The sequence below is a fragment of the Chiloscyllium punctatum genome, chromosome 38 (assembly GCF_047496795.1).
Source record: "Chiloscyllium punctatum isolate Juve2018m chromosome 38, sChiPun1.3, whole genome shotgun sequence".
NCBI classification, from domain to species: Eukaryota; Metazoa; Chordata; class Chondrichthyes; order Orectolobiformes; family Hemiscylliidae; genus Chiloscyllium; species Chiloscyllium punctatum.
In genome coordinates this window covers 73648498-73669814 of record NC_092776.1, presented here as the reverse complement: position 1 = coordinate 73669814, position 21317 = coordinate 73648498, and the positions used below count along the sequence as shown (strand labels likewise).

The 21317-nt window shown below is 41.9% G+C and overlaps 1 non-coding gene across 1 annotated transcript; it reads right to left on the bottom strand.

Moving 5' to 3' along the window:
* Nucleotides 1-7270: 7270 nt before the first annotated feature.
* Nucleotides 7271-7343, bottom strand: trnai-aau (transfer RNA isoleucine (anticodon AAU)). The gene has a single exon. It is a non-coding gene; the product is annotated as a tRNA-Ile (tRNA).
* Between the last annotated feature and the right edge of the window lie 13974 nt (nt 7344-21317).

The following is a 21317-nucleotide window of genomic DNA, read 5'->3' as shown; positions in this document are numbered from 1 at the left end:
TGATGGATCTGAATCTTCTCCCACCACTGGCAGTGCATTCCACACACTCACCACTATCTATAAAGAAACTATCTCTGACATCTCCGCACAACTTCCCCCATTCATCTTAAAATTATGCCACTTTGTAGGGAAAAGTCTTTCATTATCCACTCTATCTATGCCTCTCATCAACTTACCCAAAGCTATCAAGTAAACTATCATCCTCTTTCATTGCAATGACCAAAGCCCCAGCTCTGTCAACCTTTATTCATAAGACATGCCTTCCAGTCCAGACAACATTTTGATAAATCTCATCTGCACTTTTTCTAAAGCTTCCACATCCTTTGTCTTATGAGGTGATCAGAACAGAACACAATATTCCAAGTATAGTCTCATCAGGGATCCATAGCGCTGCAGCATAACCTCGTGGCTCTTAAACTCAACCTCCCCATTAATGAAAGCCAACACGCTATGCACTGTCTTAATAGCCCTATCACCTTAGATGTCAGCGATGAGGGATGTATGGACATGCACCCCACGATCCCTCTGTTTCTTCACATTGTCAAGAATCCTGTATTTAATCTGAAAAATGTGCATTCAAATTTGAAATTCCAAAATGAATAATTTCACATTTTCTGAGGTTGAACTCCACCTGCCATTTCTCAGCCCACCTCTGCATCCTGTCAATGTCCTCGAGCAACCTACAAAAGCCCTCCACACTATCCACAACTCCACCAACCCTCGTGTCATTGGCAAACTTCCTAACCCACCCTTCCACTTCCTCATCCAAGTCATTTGTAAAAATCACAAAAAGCAGAGGTCCCACAACTGATCCCTTCAGAACACCATTGGTCACCGTGCTCCAAGCTGAAAACTAACCATTTAATCTCACCCTGTCCTCTATGGGTCAACCAATTTATTATCTAACCAGGCAGGTTTCCCTATATCCCATGTCTCATTACTTTCTGAATGAGCCTACAATGGAGAACCTTATCACACACCTTGCTAAAATCCTTATACACCACATCCACTATTCTGTCCTCACCAATGTGTTTGCCACAACCTCAAATAATTCAATGAGGCTTGTGAGGCATAATCTGCCGCTCACAAAGCCATGTTGACCATCTCTAATTAATCTATGCTTTTCCAAATAATCATAAATCCTGTCTCTCAGAATTCTCTCCAAGAATCTGCCCACAACTGATGTAAGACTGACTCATCGATGATTCCCAGGATCATCTCAATTGCTTTTCTTCAATAAGGGAATAACTTTTGCCAACCTTCAATCATCTGGTATGACTCGAGTGGATAGTGAGGATGCAAAGATCATTGCCAAAACACAGTAATCAATTGCCTCCCTTCCCATAACAACATAGGTTATATCCTTTCTGGCCCAGGGCACTTATCTATCCCCATGATTTTTAAACATTTTCAGCACATTCTCTGTCTGAACATCGACCTGTTCCTCCATATCAACCTGTGTCACGTTGTCCTAACAAGGAGCAAGGTCCCACTCACTTGTGAATACTGAAGCAAAGTACTCAGTAAAGACCTCCCCTACCTGCTCAGACTCCTGGCACAAGTGTGCTTCACTATAAGGGGTATAAATGTGGAATTATGTCTCAGCACTGAATTAATGTAAAGATATTGCAGTGTACAATCACTCGACTACTTTGAATATTGAACGGTATTTTAACTGAGAAAACACAGTTAAATTGATTTGATTATGTTTCACTTCATGCTAACATTTATTGTATTTAGAACCACAATAAGAGTTTCCTTTTTACATATATGAAACTTACTTAAAATTCATCGCACGTTTATGTGAAGAAAATAGAATTAGCATCTGTTTGTTCCTTCCTTTATCAATGACTGTTCATTTTGAAATTGTGGAAGTTGTACGTTGTTGACAGGAAGGGAACTTGTCTTCGGCTGAATTTTCATTTTGAATGACTGATGCATTTTTAAAATTAAAGTACAATGATCATGCAGTTTTGTCAATTTGTCTTTCAAAGAATTGTCACGAGATTCTCTTTATTTAAGACTATCATTCATTTATTCTATTGTTAGTGTAAAATATTGTTTAATTTCCAGTCCATTGCACACAGAAACTACCTAATTAATTCCCATTCAAATTACTAGAATAAACAGCTGATTAGTTTTCATTTTGAGTAACCATATTAAACATAATATTGTCGTCCTACCGTCCTGAGTGGGAACATTACGAAAGGAGCCTGTGGAGCTGTGGCAGTGTCTCTATTACTAGACCCGAGGGAAGGTTTCAAATCACACCTTCACCACAAATATATCAAGAGCTATCTGAATGTTGATTAGAGAGTACCTGAGCACAGATTGAACTGCTTTTCAATCCAACATTAGATCTGCTTTTATCTATTATATCAATAATCACAAAATCTGATGCTTATTTGTGTCAGGTTACCAAGAAATATGTGTTGGAAAATTCGTTTTAGCCACTTTGCTTTTACAAAAGACTTACATCTGTCCCTGTTTTCTCTGACTGGAAGAAATCTGAAGAGGATTTCCACTTTTACGAAGAAAAGGGGAGGTGTTTCCCATATAAATTAATGCTTCTTCGACGAACGCCTTTTCAGTTTATGTAAGGTTTCATAATAACGCTTTACTTTTGGACAGTGGGGAGACCTGTATCTAATTCTGTCGCTTATAAATTCCTGGAGACTATTTGAAAATGTTGCAGAATTAAAGATTACCATGTCTAAGTAATGAGATTGATCTTTTATTGCTGCAAAGGGGCAAGTCCAAAAAAATTGAAACACATTAAACATTATTCTGTCGTTGTATAAATTGAAAATAATGTTGATATCTTCTTCAGTAAACTAACAAATGCTACCACGTATTACTTGTCAGTCAGCTGATTACCTACTTTGTTACTAAATGTTGTGATTCATCTATATATTACTCTGTCCTTTGATCAAAGTGAATTTGTAATTGTTGTTCAGTTTATGAATTGTCAGAAATTTGTTTTTATTTTTCCATTCACCTGTTCATTTTGACCGTAAGATTGAAATTCTTTGGAAATATTTGAGTTTGTTCATTTAAAAATAAGGTTTGCACATCTCTTTTCTTGTATTATGATTCAAGTATGTTTTCTGGTGGAATTCTAGGAAATATCAAACATTTGTTGGCTTCAAATAAGGTCTTTTACACCCAGTTATCAATCTGTTGTTAATGTTTCAGCTGTTACATTGACATTGATTAGGTACTCATTCAGAGAGATCAACTGACAATTATAAACTTGCAGGATTATTGATTTGAGAAAAAGATACAGACGTGGAAACATTTTTTAGAAGGAATTGCTTTTTCATTCAAATGTGTAGGCTGTTCAAGAATTCTATATCGCCTTCCATTGGTTTTCTTGTCGAGAACGTAAATTTATAATTCATGTGAATTTTAATGTGTTCTGTATTTTGAAATTTGTATCAGATTTAAGAAGAAAAAGAGGAGCAATTAACATCAAACGTTCCGTGAATAGAAAGCACAGTCAATTAAATTGACAGAGGTAACTTTTAGTATTGTCTCTGAATATTTAGTCAAATATTTCTAATGGCAAGAGCGTTGTACCGGTAAAGCACAGCAGGTCAGGCAGCATTCAAGGAGAAGCAGAATCGATGTTTTGGGCATAAGCCCTTCATCAGGAATCTTTTCGATACTCCTGCTCTTTGAATGTGCCTGCACTTTTGCAACACCACAGCTTTCCTCACTTTCTCCAAATATGCTTAATGAACATGAACTGAAGATATTAGCATCAGCAGCTGAACAATACCAAATAAACACATTTTTTGCAATATTTATAGTGAAAACTTGTTTGAGAACATGCATCAGATCGAACAACATCTCTTGCCGTAAGAACACTTGGCCCTTCATAATAAAGAATAACCATGCTTTGAACAACCAGTATGGTGTATAACGACTGAACTGCAATACCAGAGGACAACGATTGCATTTATTGAAGGCAATAATAACCTGATCCTTACTGTGATAGTGGGGATTGATCTCAGAAACAGTAAAATTTTACTGTGATTATTCCACTGAACAGTAATTAGATGGTCATGAAGATCTTTGTGCAGCTTTATGTACAGTGTTTTGTTTGAACATTGATTTCAGTAACATTGAGATATTTTACATATTGACAATTGACAGCTAAAGGTAAGTTTTTAATGCAACAGTTAAAAAAAAGGTCAGTTTTGTTTCGCGAAACACAATTCTAAGTTTATACAATCCCTACTGTGTGGAAACACGCCATTTGGCCCAACAAGTCGACACTGACGTTCCAAAGAATAATCCACTCAGCACCATTCTGCTCTCAGATTACTGGACACTTACCCCTGACTAATGCATATAACCTACACATCCCTGAACAGAACGTGCAGCTCAGCATGGTCAATTTACCTAACCTGCATATCTTTGGATTGTGGGAGAAAACCAGAAGGTGGCCCTGTGTATTGTTCCAAGACCATTATACCAAGTACCATCCCCAAAGGACTTAAGATGTATCTCTAAGATGCGGTACTGTCTCTGATTATCGACATGCCACAATTTACTAAACTGCATGCATCAGCGTCTATTTCTTGCGGATTATCAGATGCAGGGACCGTTAATAATACATATGAAATTATATTTGACAAAATCCCAATACGAAGAGAGCTAGTATCATAACTCTAAGATCCCCAGCATTCTAAAAATTCTGCTGAAGTACAATAAAACTTAATACACAATCCTACAGAAATAATCCTGCGCTCGCTTCGCCACTGTATAATCAATTACTCTAAGTCTCTTCAGCCTGAGTTTCAGCGGGTCTTCCGTTGATTCGGCTGTCCAGACTTCTTCCTCAACTGGAGATTTCACTGGCCCTTTGATCCGAGTGTAGTGAGTCCAGCCTTTCTCCGCTGTCCTTATTGTCGTTTCGGTAATCAAAGGATCCTGATATGGCCCTTCCCAGTCCGGCTGCAATTTAGTCTCTGTCCATGATTTTACTAAGACCCAATCTCCCGGCCGGATGGGATGAACGATGAATTCAAGGGGTGCAGTCTGTGCCAATAAACTCTGTTTCCTGAGGAAATTTCCAACCCTTTCATTATCTCCTGTAACACTTTAGAGGTAAAATGAGTTCCTTGTTCGAAATCTATATGGTTCACTAGCCCATATCGGGGAATTATGTGCTCCAATATTGTTTTACACACCACACTCGCAGTGGCAGTAGCATCAACCCAACCAGATAGATGATCTACTATGACCAGTATATGTTTTAGTCTTCCTGCTCTGGGTAGTTCAGTATAATCTTCTTGTACACTCTGGAAGAGTCTCAATCCCGGATCTCTTCCTCCCGAGGTCTGTTTTCTCACGACTTTATTTTTTACCTTTCTGCATATGATACATCCCTCACATATGTGTTTAGCAATTGTATATATTCCTTTACATCCATATTCCCTAAGAACTAAAGGATACGTTGCTTGTACTGCCCAATGGCTGACTTGATGTAGGACGGCCATAATTTCTCACATCATCATTTTGTTTAACATTTCCCTTCCATCAGGTAACATCCAATGCCCATCTGCTGTTTTTTCAGCCCCAAAATCTGTCAATTCTTTTTCAATTCTTTCAGTAAATGTAAGAGCTTCCAGGGATCAGGAACAGGAGATATTAGGGAATGAATTAGCACTACTTGTGTGTCCAGGCCTGCTTCCTGAGCCACTTTATCGCCTAATCTTTTCCCCCTAACTTCTGGTTCATTTCCTTTCTGATGACCATTTACATGCACAACCGCTATTTCTCAGGGAAGGAATAGGGATTCCAAGACCTGTTTAATCAACTCCTCGTGTGCAAATTCCTTCCCCCGGATATTGATCAGTCTTCTTTCCTGCCGGATCTTTCCGAAAGTGCCAACACCAAATACATATTTAGAGTCTCTGTATGATGCCCCCTCTTTATTTTCTAATGCCCTAAGGACACTTTCCAATGCATAGAGTTCGCAGGTCTGAGCTGACCACCCATTTGGCAACCTTCCTGCCTCTACCACACCACCTTCCATCCCGTCTACAAGTACATACCCATTATGTATTTTCTCTTCAGTCACCCGGAATGATCTGCCTATAAACAGTCAGGCTCCTGCATGAAGCGGAACATTTCTCAGGTCCATGAAGACCTTAGTTTGGTATTCTATAATGTCAAGGCAGTCGTGCCCTGGATTCGAAGGATATTCTCCTTCCCCTTTCCAAAGAAAGGCAGCTGGATTTAAAGAATTATGCGTGACCAACACTAGATCATCCTTTCCTACTAATATTGCCTCATATTTCAGAACCCGCGAATCTGTCAACCATCACCCAGCTTTTTGGTTTAGGATCGTTCTCACTTGGTGTGGAGTGCTTATTGGTGTAAGCACCCAAGTGCTTACTAGTGTAAGCACCCAAGTGTAAGCTTCCTGCTTTCCTCCACCAACAGTGCACTGGCAGCCACGGCCTGCACACACTCAGGCCTGCCCTGGGATACTGGATCCAATAGCTTTGAAAGATATGCTACTGGCTGTTTCATTCCTCCCCACCTCTGGGTTAATACTCCCAAAGCCGCGCTCTTCATATATGGTAGCAATGAGATGGAAAGGTTTATCTAGAGAAGGTAAGGCTGACCCAGGGGCATGGATCAGATCTCTTTTGAATTCTTAAATAGTTCTTTTTCCTCTTCTTCCCAACTCAGACTCAGCGTGTTATAAATAGCTCCATAATACTCCACCTTTCTTATTATCTTTATCTTTAATCAGTTAGACTCGAAACGTCAGCTCGTCTCTCTCCTTGCAGATGGTGCCACACCTGATGAAATTTTCCAGCATTTTATCTTTTGGTTTCAGATTCCAGCATCCGCAGTAATTTGCTTTTAATAATGGCTCTATGATATTGCTGGTGACATGATAACTCCAGTGTCGATGCATGAGAGGGGAGCAAGCGAACGAATTGCCTCTGGAAGTCGTGTGACGAGTATTAACAGAGATCCAGGAAAATAGCATGAACGAATCTTTGATTTGAATTGAAGCCTGAACTCTGGTTCTCCTCCTAATACTGCACATATTTCATGTTTTGCATTTGTTGGTGAAAACAACCGAGACTGGTTGATTTGCTGCAGACAACATCCACCAGACATCACGGGTACGGCGATCAAGTCGTGCGTCTAACCCTGTCAAATGTTTTATTGCGCAGAAGTGAGCCTCCGGCTTTGTGGAGCAGGTTGGTTGGAAACACAGCAACCACACAAGCGCTGCATGTGGTCAGTGTGGGGATCGAACCCACGACCTTGCGTTATTAGCACCACGCTCTAACCAGCTGAGCTAACCGACCAACGCGGGCGGCCCCGCGAAAGCAAATGCCTATATTGCCGGTGCTCACAACCACGGCTGCTCTGCATTTTCTGCTTCTCATCGATCGCACGATAGTCTGAAGTATTTCCTTTCGTTGCAAAGCTTTTCAACAAAAAAAAACATTTACTTTTCCGAACGCGCATACTCGAGTGTGACCATTTGCTCTGATATCTAAAATTAAGCACAAAGTCCGGACGCATGCAATTTCAATCGCAACGCCACCAGCTCAGCTGCAGCTTCTCACGTTGACAAATTTCGTCTGGAGAACCGTACCTTCAACGATCGCTCACTATTCTTCTGGATACTCACAGACCTTTGGAGTCAGGGTTACGTGCTGCTGATTAACTGCTACGAACCTTATGCCAAATGCATTTCAATTGTAATCTATCAGTGGGGTTCTTTCTGCTCCCGAACGACGCAGTTGCTTTGGTGTCAGCAACAGCTCAGAAGTCAATTGCACGTTTTGCTCAATGACTCATGTTGCTTTTGAAATCTTCGTTTGACAGCATATTTAGCAAGTTGTCAGGCCTTCCTGCAGAGTTTGTCAGCGACAGGTCAGCTGCTAAAATGATTGCTTCAGACAGCATGCTACATCATCCTACATTTGAAAATGGAAAAGTTGCAAACGTTTACAGGCTGAACACTCGCTCACTATTTCGCCTGGCGCGTCAGAGGCTGAGAGCTGATCTTACGGAGGTTTTTCAATCATGAGGGGAATGAATCGGGTAAATAGACAAGTTCCTTTCGCTCAGGTGGGGCAGTTCAGAACTAGAGGGTATAAACCTGGTGTGGGAGGGTGAGAATTCGAAAGGCAGTGAGGGGCAACGGCTGCACGCAGAGGGTGGTGCGTTTCTGGAATAAGTTACCAGACGAGCTGGTGATGGATGGTATAATTCCAATACTGTTAAGGAATCTGGGCGTGTACTTGAATAGGAAAGGGTTAGAGAGAAATGTTTCAAGTGCATGTAATCGTGGCTGGATCAGTTGAGGATATCTGTTCGGAATGGACGAGTGCGACAGAAGACTGTGTTTTCAGTGCTGTCCATATCTAATGGCTCTATGGTAGTGCAGGTGAAATGATAAAAAAGATAAATAAAAACAAAGAAGTAAAATTGTCTGAAGTTGTTGAATTCAAACAACTTCAGGTAATTTTATTTCAATTATTTTATTTTACTTTTTTAGTTGTGTTTTTTTTTCACTGTTCTGTACCTCTTATTTCTTGACTGTCTCTCTTTCTCTCGCTCCCCACTCTCTCAATACCTTTTTCCTCTCCTCTTCCCGCTTTGCTACCCTTCTCCCCTGTGTTCGATTTTGTCTCTGCTTCACCCATCCCTCACATATTTTGTCACATAGCGCTGGCTTCAGCCTGGGTCATTCACGCCTCTTAATCTCCCTTTAATCTCTGCATGCACTGTCATTATCACCTTTGCATCTGGAGCCTTGACTCACCTTCTCTCAGCGTGGTATAAATAGCTCCATAATACTCCCCCTTTGTTTTTATCTTTATCTTTAATCAGTTAGACTGGAAACGTCAGCTCTTTTCTCTCCTTGCAGATGGTGCCAGACCTGCTGAGATTTTCCAGCATTTTCTCTTTTGGTTTCAGATTCCAGCATCCGCAGTAATTTGCTTTTATTAATGGCTCTATGATATTGCTGGTGATATGATAACTCCAGTGTCGATGCATGAGAGGTGAGCAAGCGAACGAATTGCCTCTGGAAGTCGTGTGACGAGTATTAACAGAGATCCAGGAAAATAACACGAACGAATCTTTGATTGAATTGAAGCGTGAACTCTGGTTCTCCTCCGAGACGGTGCCAGGTCTGCCTAATACTGCACATATTTCATGTTTTGCATTTGTTGGTGAAAACAACTGAGACTGGTTGATTTGCTGCAGACAACATCCACCAGTCATCACGGCTACGGCGATCAAGTCGTGCGTCTAACCCTGTCAAATGTTTTATTGCGCAGATGGCGCGTCCGGCTTTGTGGAGCACGTTGTTTGGAAACACAGCTGAGATTCGGCATGCGAGCAGGGAATTCACGTTCCACGACAGCGATTGTCGGCTTTCGTATGAATACACGTCTCAACCGATCATGTGACAAACGCTTGCAGACAGTGAACCGTGACACCGCGCTGCTGACAACACAAGCACTGCACAGGCTCAGTGTGGTGATTGAACCCACGACTTTGGCGTCATTTGCACCACGCTCGAACCAGCTGAGCTTACCAACCAATGCCTGCGGGCTAGCGAAAGCAAATGCCTATATTGCCGGTGCTCACAACCACGGCTGCTGTGCATTTTCTGCTTCTTATCGATCGCACGATCGTCTGAAGTATTTCCTTTTGTTGCAAAGGGTTTCAACAAAAAAAGCATTTCCTTTTCCAAACGCGCATACTCGACTTAACCATTTGCTCTGATATCCAAAATTAAGCACAATGTCCGGACGCATGCAATTTCAATCGCAACACCACCAGCTCAGCTGCAGCTTGTAACGTTGACAAATATCGTCTGGAGAAACGTACCTTCAACGATCGCTCACTGTTCTTCTGGATACTCACAGACTTTTGGAGTCAGGGTTATGTGCTGCTGATAAACTGCTACGAACCTTAAGCCAAATGCATTTGAATTGTAATCGATCAGTGGGGTTCTTTCTGCTCCCGAACGACTCAGTTTCTTTGGTGTCTGCAAGTTTAGGGCTCAACTTGCTCCACTTGTGCCACTCAGCTGTCATAGAGAGATGCAGTGTAAATCGCTATGATAGTATAAAAGGGGACAAGCATTCCCCTGAGCAGGAGCACACTCAACCTCGTAATTTTCTGCGCCTCTATACCATCATAGAAGGACAGCACGCTCACCGATTGCATCACTGGAGCCAGAGAGTAACTGCGCAGTTTTTCCCATCTCCGTTTCCGGTTCGAGATGAGCGGCTGTGCCGATGTTAAGCTGAAATGCTATTGAAGCATACATTTCAACAATATCCTGTACTGTCCCCCGAGTCTTTGATGTTTTGTCGGAATCGATCAATCTAATTTTTCAACATTCTCATTCAAGTGATCTTCACAGCCTCTGAAGACATGGAACTGAAAGATTCAGCTCATTCTCAGTTCCCACATGTCTGTCACTGTTCACTGAGTACTGATATTGTACATGTGTTATTCTTCCGAACATTTCCTCTGCTCGTATACTTATTGCTGCTTGCAAGCATCCTGTTCTGTGGTTACTGTGATCGTGGTTGTCGGTATTTTGCATTGTGACCACAGCAACCTCGATTTGAAACGAAATCACAGCACTAAGTGTTCTCTCCGTTGTCCTTTTTGTGACACATGCTAAGAAATTAATTGTTTTACCTTCAAATTCCGCTCTCTTACATCTCTGCGTTTCATATATCAGGATTCAAACTCACCCGTTGTCAGAGATTCCGGTCCTTCCCACGATCATTAAACCTCCTTTCCGTCCCTCCCCCCATTTCTCTGAGGCAATGCCCAATCTATCACTCTCTTTCACATTCATACTGTTCTGTCTGTGCTGCTGCTGCGGTCACTGTTGTTGGGTGAACGTGCCCCAATCCCACCATCGGGACCTTCAAACAAGTCGATCCATTTGGATACCGCGGTTGTGAAATCAATCACTTTGTCACAGCTTTTACTGACCAGAGACAATTGTAGCGTCAGGCTCATGGAAAATACCCAGGGCAGTTCTGGTGAAAAGACATTTTATTGTTAAAGATCAGCTTTGTGGCTTTCTGTGTTGGTCTTGTGGTAATTTCATAGGACTGATAATCCAGAGACCGAGGTAATAGTCTGGGTACTCGGGCTTGAATCCCACCATGCCATGATTGTCAAATTTGGATCCAAAAAATATCTGCAAGGAAGAATCTAATGACGACTATAGATCCATTGACAGTTGTTGAAAGAAAATCTGTTTCACTGATGTCATTTCAGAATGGAATTTGCTATCCTTACTTGGTCTGGGCTGCATGTGAATTCAGACTCATAGCAATATGGTTGAGTCTCAACTGACCTCTGGGCAATTCGGAATGGGTAATAAATTCTGCTTAGCCAGAATCGCCCTCATACTAATCCAGAAATTTTAAAACAAATGCTCATAAGACTCACACAAGAGTGTCGTTGTACAGTTTTGCAAGTCACATTATAGCAGGGATGTTATCACACTGAGAAAATTGCAGGAGTTATTTACCGGGATACTGTTTGGGCTGAAGAGTTTCAGTTGTGAAGAAAGACAGGACAGAGTGGAGTGTTTGTCGCAGTGCAAAGGGGATGTAGACAAGACATGATTGAGTTCAGGTGTGGACAGGGTTGACTGAACGAGTTTCCCATTGATGGAGGGATAGATCAACAGGGGGCAGTGACTTCAGGAGAAAGACAGAAAGGTTTGAGAAGATGTGCGAAAAAGCTTTATCAGCCAGTGGGTAGTTGGAATTTGGAATAAACTGTCTGCATTGTTCAGAGCGGCAGAAATCATTATAACATGAATAAATATTCAGATGCGAACTTTTGATACCAAGACATATAAGGCTGTGGGGTTAGCATTGTAAAATGGGATTCAGTTCATTAGGCAGTTGTTTTTGACAAGTGTGGCCACATTTAGTTGAAGGGCCTTCTTTGACGTTCTTGTCCTCGGTAGTATAATGATTAATGTCCCCGCCTGTAACAGGGCTCAATTTTCCCCTGGGACAATGTAAACATTTTAAAACTGTCGCTCCATTCCCACATGTGGGTATTGATACCTGTCCATCCATTCTCGATGGGGCATGTGACAGTGCTGCCTGAATCAAGGTGGGGAAGCTGAAAATGTGTTGCTGGAAAAGCGCAGCAGGTCAGGCAGCATCCAAGGAACAGGAGAATCGCCGTTTCGGGTACAAGCCCTTCTTCAGGAATCCTGATTCCTGATGACGGGCATATGCCCGAAACGTCGATTCTCCTGCTCCTTGGATACTGCTTGACCTGCTGCGCTTTTCCAGCAACACATTTTCAGCTCTGATCTCCAGCATCTGCAGTCCTCACTTTCTCCTTAAAATTGGGGAAGGTCTGCAACTCTCAGGGAGGCAGAGTGTCAGTGAACGGCCAAACACGTGACTTCTGCAAACTACACCTTGTGCCTGTGTTGGAATGAAAAGCATTTGACAGACTTGTTCCGGATTGAAGTGTTTACTAGAAGCAGGAAGCTAAGGAAGAAACAACATAAACGCATTCAAATATGAGTGCAGAAACATTTCCCGCAGCACGAATGAAATTGTAAATGACAGAGTAGCGTTTAGATACATTGAATTTGGGTTCATTTGTTTTGATGAGGCTGTTACCAGGGTAGAAAACCATTACGAAATGATACAGCATATGCTCAGTATGATGGAACATTGTCTCAGTAATTCGCATTGCTGTTCAGAGGGAGGGTTAGGTTGATTGGCAAAGTTAAATTGCCCTCTCGGTGTCCAGGGAGTGAATTAAGTAAGTTAGGTGAATTAGCCATGGGTAACGTGGGGATAAGGTCAGAAGTCACAGGACGTCAGGTTATACTCCAACAGGTTTATTTGAAATCATATGGGGGAGAGATTCCCTTTCTTCAGGTGAAATATAAGGAAATAGGGAGGGGAGCTAGGTCTGGGTGAGATGCTCTTCAGAGAGTTGACACCGGCTCGATTGACTGAAATGCTCTTTCTACACTGTAGGATTCCGTGATTCTATGAATCGATAATGACGGTGTTTACTGGGGGGTAAAGCCTTTAGAGAAGATGCTGATGGGGGTGTACTGAGGATGAGATTTTATTCACTTGTCTTCTTGGAAAATTGAGGCCAGTTATCGCTGAACCAAGGAAAACTTTATGTTTTATTTCAGGTTATGACATGTTTGAACAGACTAAATAGGTGGAAAATTCCCTCTTTCAAGTAAGTAAACATCGAGATGCCAGGCATTCAATAGCTTTGATAAAACCTTGGAAGGGCAAAGAAATGATGAGAACAGAATCGCTATCACTCCAAGAATCTGTTTTTCAAAATATTTGGAAAGGCACATTTGGTGACATACAAGGAATACATTTCACAAGGAGAGAGACAGCGTGTGGCTAGGTAAAGGTGCAGAGGTGGGGTGTAGTCGGTTGGATGTTGCGGGGAACAATGTCTAAGTCGGTCGACTTTAAATGCAAAGAAATTTCTTTAATGTGTGCACCTGAATAAGGTTCGCTTCCAAAACTCTGCATTTTGAAAGACTTGGCATAATATTCCACCTAAAGCATTGTAAATGGAACTGAGTGGATTTTTATTTATTGTGAAGGGAAGATATTACATAATGAATAGGAAGTAACCAGTTGCTTGGAGATCGACTTCCTGCTTTCATCACATGCGTTAAGGATGTGAGAACAAACACCATGATGTTTGGTCCATTTAATACTCAGTGAAATCTGCCAAAGCAACGAGCGTGAAAACTTGTGGGTTTTCTTTTGCAATTTAACCCTCTGCTTTTCTCAGCAGTATTTTCCTTAAGCTGAAATAAAGTCAGAGCAAATTTGAATACAACATTAATCGTTCCAATGAGATATATCTAATTCACTTCTGATTATTACAATGAACATTGTGAGGTTTCAGCAAAATTGAAATGAAACGAACAAATCAGCATTTATTGCGATTTAATCCAATTCAGGTTCAGTCATATGAGAAAGGACTTTTAGCGACAACATCACCTTTATTTCACTTACCATGGCTGCTTCCTCACGTGAGAGAGAAAGTGACTGAAGAAATTATGAGTCAAATGTAGGTGTAAATATGACGGAAAATTCTTGTCCTGTTTCATTCTGACTCAGTTCTGACTCAGAATGTATTACTGACAGCTATTCATTCTGACCAGCATGGCTATTTATTGGAATTTGCTGTTATTATAATTCTAGTGAAAGCAGTAACACAATGGTGTGGATTCGATTCCGCTCTGGAACTTTCTCATCCATGACTTTCACTGCATATAACCTGATGAGGTCACATGTCACCCCTCTAAAAAATGTGCAGAGGAGACTGTGAGATTACGGTGCTGGGTTATTATACCGCTGTGCTCCACATTCACGGGTTCGAGTCACACTCTGGTTGCTAACTTTACACACCGCTCAAGTCTTTTCCTTTGCACCTCACACTCTGGTATACACTGGATCGAGAATCTTGCCCTTCACTGCACGGAAGATTCACAAATAATCGACACCACATTAAAGTCGAAATGAAGAGTGAGAGCAGTCATTCTATTCAATTGTAGATGAAATTGGTGTAATGAGAAGGAACGCATTTTTCTTTCTGCCCTACATTCCATCTTGTCTTTCTATGAATTTTCATCGAAAGAAAGAGAAAAAAATAACAATAGATCGGAAGCACAGGTTTATCCAGTGGGGTTGTTCATGAGTATTTCAACCTAACACTTCACACAAAGATCTGATCAGTATTTCAAACAGTCACTCGGAATTGGAACTGCAGAAAATTTCTCCAATGAAACAAACATTTCATTCTTTCACAAATTTCTGCTGTGTGCGAAACATACAAGGATCCATTATCCAGAGTGATCACTGACTTGCCAACTGTAAAGATCTAGCACCTTCCTTAAGCAATCACAGCTTCTGTACACAGCCACCTGTGCTGGGGCCCAGTGTCATTTGTTGCCCCAGGTCACAGCACATTTCTTCTTCCTGAGTTTCTGAGGCTTGTTCCTGATCTGTCTGATTTGTTTAATAAACCTTTTTTGTCACTTCATCCCATCCCCTCACAATTCTGAGCTTATGAATAAAATGAGGCGTGAGACGAAATGTTAAACCAAGCGGAAGTATGCTATTCAGCCCAAGGAGTCTGCTCAACCATTCAACGAAATCATGGATGATCTGATTTGGAGATGCTGGTGTTGGACTGGGGTGTTCAAAGTTAAAAATCACGCAACACCAGGTTATAGTCCAACAGGTTTAATTGGAAGCACACTCGCTTTCGGAGTCACCTGATTATTACCTGATGAAGGAGCGATGCTCCGAAAGCTAGTGTGCTTCCAATTAAACCTGTTGGACTATAACCTTGTGTTGTGTGATTTATAACATAGTTAATCTGATAATCTTGAATTCCTTTCTGCTAACTAAACTCGACAAAGTTTCATGATCTTTCTGATTAACTATCTGGCACAGTTTGAAAATACCCAACCACACAGTCTCAACAGCGGTTTCTGGAAAATGCCACAGATTCTTTGACATCTGAGCAAAGAAATTACTCCTCATTTCTGAATTAAATGGGCAATATCTAATTCTGAGATTATGTCCTCTGGTGCTCTCCTCAGAGCATAGGGCAAGCCACCTGCCCGTATCCACCCTGTCAAGGTCCCATGAATATTGAGCGTTTATAATTGTTATTATGGGATTGTAAACCTCCCCTCCTCCTCCTTTGTTTGAAGGAGAATAATCCCAGCCTAACCAATCATTCCACGAAGTTCTACTATATACAGAGTTAGCAACATGTTAGTAAGTCTGCGCTGCCCCTTATAGCATCTTACATATTATTAAGACAGGTGGAGACATTTCGGTGAGGATACGGGTTGAAATTTCAGGCGCAGACGGGAATTGAAACTTGAAATCAGAAAGCGATAAGAATTGGATTGACCCACAGAAGGACCAAATACAGGGAAGATAACTCTGACAAATGAGAATCTAATCATATTCGATGGACACTCAATGGCTTCAATGTAACTGAATTCCTCCGTGTAATCGTCCTGGGAGCTAGTATTTAGGAAAACTGGAATCTGACCGCCCATATAAAGAAGTTGACGACAAAAACCTGTCCGTGGGTCGACTTTGTTTGATTATTAACTCAACCCTTGTCTCCATGAAGCCTAATCGACGTTTCGGGCAAAAGCCCTTCATCAGGAATATACCTGATCAGGAATATTTTTATTCCTGATGAAGGGCTTTTGCCCGAAACCTCGATTTCGCTGCTCGTTGGATGCTGCCTGAACTGCTGTACTCTTCCAGCACCACTAATCCAGAATTTGGTTTCCAGCATCTGCAGTTATTGTTTTTACCTCCATGAAGCCTACATCGTCCGCAATGCACAAATTAGATGTTTAACAGATCTCTCTCCATTTGCCTAGTTGGGTGCAGCTTCAATGCCACTGAAGGAACTGGGCAGCCTCCACGACAATGCAGTCACTTAACTGTATATTATTCAACACCTGAATATTTATTCCCTTAACTGCTAAAGCAGAATTGCAGCAGAGTGCACCACATAGAAGATTCACTGGAGTAAGTCATCCAGGATTTGTTGACAGAACCTTCAAATCTCAAAAATTGTACTGACTATAAGGACAAGTTTGAAGATGCTCTGAAACTTCACCATTTGCAAATTACCCTCTAAGGCACATACCAGCATGACTTGGAGAGGAATCAGTGGTAAATTCATTGAGTAGTGAAGTAGTTTGATAGGCAAAGATTCATACTTCAGCCCTCTATCTTTCATCTTTCAATTTTTAAAAATGTACATTATTGTATGGACCAGACTTGTGCTCATTCCTTTAGTTGTTTCCTAAACTGGTGGTTACTAAATATCGAATATCATCCGCAGTCTGTGGTCAACAATAGAAAATATCCAAAAACCTCTCGGGCAACTGATCTCCCTGTTCAACAATTTTTAGGGATCTGTGAATGAGGTAACAGTGGCTGAAGGACCTGAATTTAAGGGAATTTATATTTGCCAGGATTTGGTGTTGGAGAGACTGTTAGATCTGAAGGTTGATAAGTCTCCGGGACCTGATGGCATGCATCCCAGGGTACTGAAGGAGCTGGCTCGGGAAATCGTGGATGCGCTGGTGATTATTTTCCAGAGTTCAATAGAAACGGGGTCGGTTCCTGAGGATTGGAGGGCGGCTAATGTTGTGCCACTTTTTCAGAAGGGTGGGCGGGAGAAAGCAGGAAATTATAGACCAGTTAGTCTGACCTCAGTGGTGGGAAAGATGCTGGAGTCGATTATAAAGGATGAAATTACGGCACATCTGGACAATAGTAACAGGATAGGACAGAGTCAGCATGGATTTATGAAGGGGAAATCATGCTTGACTAATCTTCTTGAATTTTTTGAGGATGTAACTCGGAAGATGGACGAGGGAGATCCAGTGGATGTAGTGTACCTGGACTTTCAGAAAGCTTTTGATGAAGTCCCACACAAGAGGTTAGTGAGTAAAATTAGGGCGCACGGTATTGGGGGCAAAGTACTAGATTGGATAGAGAATTGGTTGGCTTATAGGAAACAAAGGTTAGTGATTAACGGCTCCATTTCGGAATGGCAGGCAGTGACCAGTGGGGTACCGCAGGGATCCGTGCTGGGACCGCAGCTTTTTACAATATATGTAAATGATATAGAAGATGGTATCAGCAATAACATTAGCAAATTTGCTGATGATACAAAGCTGGGTGGTAGGGTGGAATGTGATGAGGATGTTAGGAGATTACAGGGTGACCTGGACAAGTTAGGTGAGTGGGCAGATGCATGGCAGATGCAGTTTAATGTGGATAAATGTCTGGTTATCCACTTTGGTGGCAAGAACAGGAAGGCACATTACTACCTCAATGGTATCAAATTAGGTAAAGGGGCTGTTCAGAGAGATCTGGGTGTTCTTGTCCACCAGTCAATGAAGGCAAGCATGCAGGTACAGCAGGTCGTGAAGAAGGCTAATAGCATGCTGGCCTTCATAACAAGAGGAATTGAGTATATAAGCAAAGAGGTGCTTCTGCAGCTGTACAGGGCCCTGGTGAGACCACACCTGGAGTACTGTGTACAGTTCTGGTCTCCAAATTTGAGGAAAGACATTCTGGCTATTGAGGGAGTGCAGCGTAGGTTCACGAGTCAATTCCTGGAATGGCAGGATTGCCTTACAAGGAAAGACTGAAGCGACTGGGCTTGTATACCCTTGAGTTTAGAAGACTGAGAGGGGATCTGATTGAAACGTATAGGATTATGAAAGGATTGGACACTCTGGCAGGAGGAAACATATTTCCGCTGATGGGGGAGTGCCAAACCAGAGGACACAACTTAAAAATACGGGGTAGACCATTTAGGACAGAGATGAGGAGAAACTACTTCATCCAGAGAGTGATGGCTGTGTGGAATGCTCTGCCCCAGAGGGCAGTGGAGGCCCAGTCTCTGGATTCATTTAAGAAAGAATTGGATAGAGCTCTTAAAGATAGTGGAGTCAAGGGTTATGGAGATAAGGATGGAACAGGATACTGATTGGGAATGATCAGTCATGATCATATTGAATGGCGGTGCAGGCTCGAAGGGCTGAATGGCCTACTCCTGCATCTATTGTCTATTGTCTATAATGTCCACTCCAAGATCTCTTTGTACAGGTACACCACTCAGAATCCTCACTGTTATTGTTACAACTCCCCAAATTCACTACCACTCATTGGTCTGGATTCAATTCCATTTGCCATTTTTCCTTTCCACCTGATGGATACATCCCTGCGGTCGCTGACATTATTCATCATAGTCAACTGCACGACTATGTATCGTTAGTAAAGATCTAAATCATGACTCCGAATAAAAACGTTTGAATTATTGATCTACATCAGGAAACAGTGGTACTTCACTGGGAACAAGCATCCAAACATGGTTCCTTTCTGCATGGGATGAACAACTGCCATGTTCCAATCTCCAAGTGTTGCTAGCCCAGTATCTCGCCACTACATTTGCAGATGATACAAAGATTGGTGGAGTAGCCAGAAAACATAGGGGACTGTCAAAGAATGAAGGGGAATATAGATAGACAGAAGAGTTTAGCGGAGAAGTCGCAAATGGTGTTCAATGTGAGGTGATGGTTGGGGGAAGTCTAAATTCCAGAGCCAAGTATACAGTAAGCGGAAGAGCCTTGGGTAAACTTTATGAGAAGAGAGATCTGGGAGTTCAGGTCCTTTGTACCCTGAAGGTGACTGCACAGGTGGATAGAGTGGTCAAGAAGGCATATGGCATGCTTGCCTTCACCGGATAGGGCATTGAGTATAAAAGCAGGCAAGCCCTGCTAAAATTGTACAAGAGTTTGTTTTGGCTGCGTTAGAATACTCTGTACAGTTCTGGTCGCCAAATTACCAAAGTTATGTGGACGTTTAGGAGAGAATGCGGAGAAGGTTTACACAGATGTTGTCTGGTATGGAAGATGCAAGCTCTGAAGAGAGGTTGAGTAGGTTACTTCTGCTTTCATTAGAAAAAACGAGATTGAGGGGACCTGATTGAAGTTTACAATATCATGAAGGGTACAGACAGGGTGGAGAGAGATAAGCTTGTTCCAAAGATGAGGGATTCAATAATGAGAGGTCACATGTTCAATGAGAGAGGTGAAACTTTTAGGGGAGATAGACATGGAAAGTATTTTACACAGAGGGTGGTAGGTGCTGGAATGCGTTGCCAGCAGAGGTAGTAGAGGCAGGCATGGTAGATTCATTTCAGGTGCACCTGAGAAAGTGAGGAGCAGAGGGATACGGATGCTTAGAAATTGGGTGACATGTTTAGATATTGATTTGGATCGGCTCAGGCTCGGCTGTCCAAAGGGCCTGTTCCTGGGCTGCATGTTTTCTGTATTCTTTGTTCTTCTTTGTTCACTACACTACCAACTGTGCGTTACAGGTGAAGTAGTGTTACTCCTGCAATCATAATTGCTTATGCAAGGTAAATGAACTCACACCAGTGTACAATTGTTTCAACCAAGAGCTGAGTCAACAAGAATTAAACCTATGTGAAGGAAATATATAATTGTTTTCATATTAGCTAAAATGTGCATACAAGAATGAAAGGTGTCTGCAAGCAATAGTATATGGTACAGACAAATAGATAAGGTGCTGTGAGGATGTAGGTTAAGCCAGATATGCTTGTACAAGCAGTAGTTATAAGCATTTGTTTCCCATTTCTGCAAAAACAAAAAAAAAACGAACTGCAATTAAAAAGTAGTAAGGTTCACAATGGTTGGGGAAAGGGAGGAAATGTCACAAGTGGGGGAAATAGTTCGCAGTGATGGAGGACACACCTAAAAGTTGACCACAGCCAAGATGTGGTGAGAAGGCCAAGTCAAACCTGCACATTGTTATGCACAAGGCCGGATAAGGCAAGAGAGAAACAATAGTAATGGGCACTGGGTTTGGAGTAGTGAATCCTATGTACTTGCTAAACTCTGCGAGTCTATGTCAGGCACCACGCTTGCAAGCGTATAATAAACATACTGATTGCTTCAGATCTTGTCTCGCACTGAAATTATTGAAGTGAGTGGGCTTAGTTTCTCACGACTGGGGGATCATCCAGGATATTCTTCCATCGCCGAGGGGTGTGGCTGGTCCTGGACACTGGGAAGATGCCTCCCATTCACAATTGAGGAGCCGTTTCTTGCCCCGGTTTGGTCCACTCCCTTGGGCGACTGGTACGAATCCCACAAGAGAGACATCTGAATCAGACAGTGAAAGAAGGTCGATAAAAAATATGGAAAAAATGGAGCCAGGCAATTCTGTGCACAGACCAACGTCAGAAAAGTAACTTTTAAGTATTAACTTGGTGGCCGGGAAAAGGGGTATTTATTCGCTGAGGGGCTGGTGAGGGCCCCGAGAAATGGGGTGTAGGCAGAGTAAGTCGAACTGTCACTGAGTAAAGGAAGAAAAAGTCACTGGTAACATTCCTCCTGTAAGTTCGTTGGGGAGGATGTTGACGGAATGGACAAATAACACTTGTACAAGGGAAAAAGATAAAAAGAAAATGATTAAATATTGTTGTTTAGTATGGACCAAAGAACCAATCCTTCATCCAGCTGTCTTCTGGCCAAAGTATGATTCGGATGAGGATTGGGTATGTCAGTATTTAGATTTGTATGTGAATAAAAAACAAACTTTTCGTGAAGATGAAGCAGACTATGCGTCCTGTTGGAAGGGCAGTTTGGGAATGATGGTAGTAAAGACAAA